The sequence below is a fragment of the Mus caroli genome, chromosome 5 (genome assembly GCF_900094665.2).
Source record: "Mus caroli chromosome 5, CAROLI_EIJ_v1.1, whole genome shotgun sequence".
In the NCBI taxonomy this organism is placed as follows: Eukaryota; Metazoa; Chordata; class Mammalia; order Rodentia; family Muridae; genus Mus; species Mus caroli.
In genome coordinates, this window is record NC_034574.1 from 67,012,030 (window position 1) to 67,019,470 (window position 7,441).

At 44.3% G+C, this 7,441-nt stretch overlaps 1 long non-coding RNA gene and 1 other non-coding gene across 2 annotated transcripts; both read left to right on the forward strand.

Annotated features, from left to right (window-relative positions):
* Positions 1–3,856: 3,856 nt before the first annotated feature.
* Positions 3,857–6,916, forward strand: LOC110295283. Its single transcript, XR_002378036.2, has 3 exons — positions 3,857–3,936; positions 4,155–4,216; positions 4,683–6,916. It is a non-coding gene; the product is annotated as an uncharacterized LOC110295283 (long non-coding RNA).
* LOC115031232 lies at positions 4,327–4,447 on the forward strand. The gene has a single exon (XR_003836843.1). It is a non-coding gene; the product is annotated as a small nucleolar RNA SNORA26 (small nucleolar RNA).
* Positions 6,917–7,441: the final 525 nt, after the last annotated feature.

Genomic DNA, 7,441 nt, shown 5'->3' on the forward strand with positions numbered 1-7,441 from the left:
CGAAGACCAAAGTGTGGACACTTTGCCCCTTCTTAGAATTGGGAACAAAACACCCATGGAAGGAGTTACAGAGACAAAGTTTGGAGCTGTGATGAAAGGGTTGACCATCTAGAGACTGCCATACCCAGGGATCCATCCCATAATCAGCCTCCAAACGCTGACACCATTGCATACACTAGCAAGATTTTGCATGTCTTGTTTTCTTAAAGCTCCTGTCTTAGTTACTTTTCTATGGCTGTGACAAGACACCATGGCCAATGCAACTTATAAAAGAAAGCATTTAATTTGGAAGCTCACAGTTCAGCCGTCATGGAAGGCAGCTTGCCGGTAAGTACACATGCATGACACTGGAGAAATAACTGAAAGCTAGTGTTGAGACAACAAGCACAAGGCAAAGAAACAGTCCAGGGGAATGTCGTGGGCTTTGGGGACCTCAAAACCACAAAGCCCTCAGTGACACACCTCCTCCAACAAGGCCACACCTCCTAATCCTTCCCAAACAGTTCTACCAGCTGGTGGTCAAGCATTCAAACAAGGGTCTATGGCAGCCATTCTCATTCAAGCCACTCCAGCCCCCTAAAAGTACCACCTATAATCAGATTTGGTGCCCTCTTCTGGCCTGCTGTATACATAATAAATAAATAAATAAATAAACAAACCTAAAAAACAAAACAAGAACAAAAACAAAGAAAGTGGTATCATAGTCAGTATTTCAGCTTTCTCACATTTGTGCTGGAGAGAAAGGCTTAGTTAGCAAGCACGAGCCTTTATAGTCAAGCCTGGTGAGCCGACTTAGGTCCCTGAACCCCAAAGTGGAAGAGGAGAACCAACTCCCCGAGTCGCCCCGTCTGACACCCACAAGTACACTGTAGCTCTCCCCCTTCCCAATAAATCAATTTCCCTTATCTAACTAATCAGACTGCGTTTGTAAATATAGAGGTCAAGACTATAAAGACATGTACAATAGATTAGTTATTAGAGGCCCTCTGGCCTTCACCACCTATAAACCTGACTTGGCTCAGAGCAGGGAGGTTAATAAACACCACACAGAATTCTCCTGGCCAGCAGCATTCTTTCAAAGCCCAGCTTTACCGCCGAGCCTAGGCCCTTTTTTAGTAATTCTAAAAGTGGTCTTGGCAAATTTATGTTTTAAAAGTATTAGAGACCGGACAGATGTTTGCATGGCATTTCCTATGTAATGCTAAGTTCTGCTAGAGTCAAAATTTAGGGACACTTAGGATTTTTTTTTTAAAATAGTGTTTTTATAAGTGTCCAAACTATGTTCAGTATCTGAGAACCGAGCAACTGGTGTATTAAAGATGCAGAGTACCAGGCTCCCCCAGAGAGCCTTTAAAGTCACTCTCCAGGACTTGAGAGATGGCTCAGCACTTAAAAGTACTGGTTGCTCTTGCAGAAAACCCAAGGTGCCATCCAGCAGCCATCTGGTAATCTGACACCCTCTCTGGCCACCAGGCACACTCATGGTACTCAGACAAGCAGGCAAAATGCCCCCACATACAAGATAAAAATAAATCTTTTTTTTTTTTTTTTCTGTTTAACCACTGTCTGGTAATATGGCCTGGCACTCTGGACCTCTCGCAAGGAGACCAGGGGATTCATTTCTTGCACTAAAGCTTAACAGTCAAACCGTCAAGAACATGATGTTTCTCTCAACTTTATGTGAAAAACAAAAGTAATAACAGCAGAAATAAACAATCAGTCAAACCCTATAAGCGGCAAACTTTTGGGGAGTGGTCTGGTCTCTAGAGTTAAAAACTAGAGTGTGGTTGTCTGTGTCTGCCCATAATCCCTGCAAGCAGGAAGATTAGGAGGTCAAGGCTAGCTGTGGCAACATCCGAGGGATTCAAAATTACCCAGGACTGCAGGATCCAGATAACAGACTACACAAAGTCCGAAGAATGGCTAAACAGATTGCTGTTCCTTATAAGACATGATGCACGATACAACATGAACAAAGCTTAAAAGCAAGTTTCAAATGAAGAAAATCTAGTTTTAAAAGGACCAAGTATGACCTGGCTGTGCTGGGGGCACGCCTTTAATCTCAGTACTCAGGAAGCAAAGGCAGAAGGATCTCTGTGAGTTCAAGGACAGCCTGGTCTGAAAAGCAAGTTTCAGGACAGTCAGGACTACACAGAGAAACCCTATGTCAAAATAACAACAACAAAAAAGGTCACATGTGTGATTCCATTCCTACAAAAAAATCTAGAAGAGACGGTTTCCAATTTTTAAAAATGTATTTACTGTTATGTGTGTGTGTTTGTGTGAACTTGTTGGTGTCCAAAGAGGACTGTGGAGCTGGAGACTGGAGTTACAGGTAGTGGGTGCTAGGAACCTGCAAGAGAAGCAAGTGCTCTTAACTGCCGAGCCATCTCTCCAGCCCCATGGGGCTTTTTTTTCCAATAAGACGCTGACTGCAAAATGATCTGGGAGGAGACAATGGAGATGATTATTAAAACCTTGACGAATATTAAAAAACACGGATTTGTACACTTACAAGGGTGACCTATAACACTGGGGTTCAATCTCAAAAAGTTATCTAAAAAGTCAAAACAAGTTGACAAAGCAGGTCATCATTTTTTTTTTTCTAGACTAAAAGTGGCTGTAAAGAAACACAGGCGAGCATGATGAATAGACTTTGAGTCCTTATTCAAAGGAACTCATTGTAAAGTAACATTGTATCAGAATCGTCTTGCTGTGAACTTGGAGCCGCTGTTTATTCTAGCAATCACATTGGCATTGTCCTCAGGCAAGATGGCCTCTTTTCTTTTGAAATAAATACTGAAATACTAAGAGGTGAAACAAACCAGGCTTGAGATTTGCTTTAAAATACGCCCCCACCCCCACCCCCTGCAAACAGACAAATATGACAGATGCGCCAGGTCTGGAATGAATGGCTGGCTTTTAGCTGAGAGAAGAACGCAGGCACGTGGCTCTTTAAACATTTTTAGTTTTAATATAAGTTTGGAAATTTAATTTCTTCAAATTTTTTAAAAAATAATTTTATTATTATTATTTTTAAAAACCTTGCCAATAAAATCATCTCAGACCGTGGAAATTCTCATTAAAATAAGTTAAGTATATATCCAGGCCCGGTGGTGAAAGTTTGTCGTCTCTTCTACTCAGGAAGCTGAGGCAGAAGGACGGAAAGTTCCAGTCTTGCCTGGGAAATTTAGTGAGACCTAGTTTCAAAGTAAAAAAAGGGTTTGCAATCCGAGACGCCAGACTCTACTTTCAACCCAGGACCATTAAAAAACGAGACAAAAGAATAGCCTAGGTGGAGAGTGGCATGCATGCCAGCAATCCTAGCACGGAGCGCTGAGGATAACAAGTTTGACGCATACCCTGAGCTAGCTACACAGTAAGTTAGAAAGCAGTGTGGGCACCTAAGAGAGACGCTGACTCAAAATTAATGATAAGGGCTGAGGAGGTAGCTCTGTGGTAGAGCTCTGTTGAGAACTAACTGCCTCACATCTCGTACAACACTTCTCCTTGATATTACTCTCCAGGAACACAGAAAAAGGCAGCTCCTCTCAGGGTTAAGGAGGGGCCCTGGGAGTAAACTAGCTAAACAAGAAGGGATCTAAGTGAGAACACACCTAGCACCGTCATAGCTTCAGGAAAGGAAGGTTTCCACTGAGCACAGCAGCAACGCTTCCAACACCGCAGTGGGTGGAGAACCTGCTGCTGGAAGTCAACGGCCCCACCCTACCGGGTCCGAAACGTCCCGACGATTGGCTTCCCATACCAGCCACGCCTACAGTCTTTCTGACGATTGGCTGCTCTCCTTTTCCTGTTCTGCCCCCTCCAAGCGGCCCTCTGATTGGTTGCAGGTCTAGGGCCCAGCTCCGCCCCTCTCCCCGATGGCTGTATTAACGCAGCGCGCACAGGCTCGGTCTTTCCGTCCCGGCCTTGGTGGTGAGTGTCCTCGTGGGAGGGTGTCAGGATGTCCCCGTGTCCCCTCGAGCTTTGCCCGCCCCGAGCTCAGCTGCTCCCGGCGGCCAGAACGGAGGGGTAGAGCAGTTCTCGGCGGCCCGCGGGGCGGGCGGCAGTGCCCAGCCCGGGGCTGCGCGAGACACAAAATCCTCTGCGCCGTCCGACCCGGGCGTCCTGACCACCGCCCTTTCCCTCCGCAGGCCGATCCACCCGAGCCGGTCCCCACTGCCCAGCCGTGCTGCTGCCTCGGACACAAGCGCAGGTACGTCCCGGCATTGATAGGAGGTAGGCCCTGGCCACGTGGCCGAGAAGACTGAGGTTCCAGGCCTGTCTTTGTTGAGCTGCGCAGGTCCTCCCCAGTCGCCCTTTCCTGTGCCCTTTTAAGGTTGTCGCAGTACTTTAAGAGGCTAACACAGAAGGGTAAAGGAACTCTCCATAAAACCCAGAGAGGAAGACTACACCTCCTCTTTGGATCCTGTCTGGAGTCACAAATGAACCAAAACCTTCATTTAAAACTTAAGTGTGCGCATTTTAGGTTCTGGCGATTGCTAGGTAGTGACATAGGGCGTTAAAGAAAAAAAACATAGCCTACTTGGTTTAATTTGATTGGAAGGGAAAGTTCAGAAGACAAGAATACATTTGCTTTTCGAGAAGTGAGATATTAGGTCAGCCGAAAGGATATAGTTGAGTATGTTCCACTTATGTGAAACATTTTTATTCTTTCATAGGTTGAAAACTACAAGAAACTCGTGACTGAATGGCTCCAAGGTGAAGTACTCTTGCATGTAGTGACCAGGCTTGCCTGTATCCCACTTTAGGATTAGTGTCGAAGCTGAAATAGGTGAAGTCCATTTTACAAATAGTGGGGGCCATGTGAGTTTCCTTGAATGGCCTTGTAACTGATTACCCTGAAGGTAGTTTCCTAAAGTTTTTAATCAATGTACTAGGATCCTGCCCCACCCCTTCTGCATGTCCCACTGCCCTAGAATCAGATCTGCATGGCTATGACATGCTGGCCATTTTAAAGATGCAAAGATTTCATGCTAGATCATCAGAATGTATCTGGACTTCGTTAGGACAAGTTCTTTGCTAGCAATCGAGGTGTGTTAACCTGTATATTGTTGCCTATGAGTAATTTTCCATAATCTTAAATAAAGGCTTCCTGTGTCAATTCTATGGCGGTCTTTTTCTTTTTGTGAGTAGTCACTCGTTCTTATCACTGGGGTGGGGGTGGGGTCAGAACCACTTGGAGCAATCTGTCCTTCCCCCAGGATCAAACTCAGGCTGTCAGGCCTGGTGCCAGCCACTGCTAGCTGTAAGGTTATTTCTTAGCATTGTTTTTCCCTTTGGCCTTTCCAAGCTTCTGTATCGTGCCTATTGAATGAACCCACGATTTATATTCATCTATACCTTGTATATGTGATGCTAGGGATATAACTTGTCCTTAGGCTGCATGGCGCCTTTCCCTGGGCCTTTTAATTTTCAGAAGTGGTTTCATCTTAAAAGAAGCCAGCTTCAAGGATACAAAGTTGTGTGAGTATGCAGGGAGACAATGGAAACTGTTACAATTGTGTCTGAAATGTCAATTGTTTCTATTTACACAATAGCTTTAAAGTTTAAAAGGTCTCTGGCCAAAGTAGACAAAACTCTAGCACAGTTCGGCTATAACTATATTGGCTACATTGTACTGAGAGTGAGTACTCAGTAGCCACATATGGCCAGGGACAGCACAGTACAGGTTTCTGTTACTATAGGGTTGCTGGTAGCTATATAAGCTACTCTGAAAACATCTTGGTCTTTTTTTTTTTTTAAAGTGAGCAGCCTGTAGATGTGCCTCCATGATGACAAAGTCGGGGTGTGGGCAGAGGAAGCTGGAGGATGGGACGTTACCATCACACCCTGCTTTTTAATTGGGCCAGTGGGACATCAGTAAGATGAGCAGGAGTCTAAAACTACCTGGTGGCACCTGCACTAGCCAGAAAAAGGACACAGGCTGCATTTAATTGAAAGGTATAATGTAGAAAAATTCAAAACAGACTGGAGAGCTCGCTTGTCACTTAGGGACCACTTGCTATTGCAGAGGGCCTGGGTTTGGTTCCCAGCACTCACAGGGAGGCTCACAACCTCTAGGGAAAAGCTTGGGATATACATGTAGTCAAACACCGAAAGTCTTAAAAATGCCAAAGCTACCTGTATGCTTTTATGTTGCAATTTCAGTGCTTAAGTTGCAGTTTTACAACACAAAGACGGGAAAGGAAATAGGTATATATTTACTAGGTTTTGAGTGTGTACTTGTTCAAAATTAAGTCCATTTAAAGTAGAAATGAAGTTGAAATATTACCAACAAGTGAAGTTGTAATTTGCAGGGGTAGAGGGCATAAAGGGCATTAAACTCACCGGTCCTCATAGCCCTTAGATCCATGCACCCATGAAGCCAATGGAAGATGTTCAATATGTATTACATGTTGACATTTCCTTGAGAACAATGGCCCTGAATGTATGCCCAAGTTACAGGTTCTTGTATTTGCTTAGGCCTCTGCAAGATCATCAAGGTAACAATGAGGGGCAGTTTTTCCAGAAGTGATTTTAACTTTGCAGCTACTTTCACCTGTTGGTGTTCCTCAGATTTTATATAAATGCTGTCGCTGACTGCATTGATAAGGGCTCTGGAGGTGTAACAAAGTCATCAGGCACTATCAGTGTTTCTCAGCCTTCCTAATACAGTTGGGACCTCTTTAATAAGTTCCTGATGTTGGGACCCCTAACCATAATTACTTCATTGCTACTTCATAACCAAGTTTGTTACTGTTAACAATTGCAATGTAAATATCTGATATGCAGGATATGATCTGTGACCCCAAGGGGACCCAGAGATCGAACCACTGTTAGATGAACCAAGTTACAGCCAATACTAGCAATAGCTACTATGGCTGATTTCTCAAGCTGCTCATGAAGGATTAGAGCAGACAAAATACAAATAACCTGTGGGAAGTTGCAGGCTTAGGGCCCATACCACCTCAGCCTTCATTTTCCCTTCTACTAAAGGATGTCTACATTTCCCTAGTTGTACAGTGAAGAGGGTAGTTGAAATGCCACAAGGCAGACAGCACCACAAACCACACAAAGTGTCCTAAAAACTGACCTTGGGCCGTACATTTAATATGAGCTAGCTAGTGTGAGCCCAATGTGCTTGCATACACTAAGGCGTCTGTGAGTTCAAGGACAGCCAAGGTAAATAAATGCAAAACATGCACAAACTTAAGAATGAACTAGTTTCAAGTTAACAGTATTTCGGTTGGAACTCACTGGGAACCTCAAATACAAGAGATTGATAGAGTTGGTTTTAAAATAAAGTACATGCTGATGTCTCCTGTCTTTTTTTTTTTTTTTGAGACAGGGTTTCTCTGTATAGCCCTGGCTGTCCTGGAACTCACTTTGTAGACCAAGCTGGCCTCGAACTCAGAAATCTGCCTGCCTCTGCCTCCCG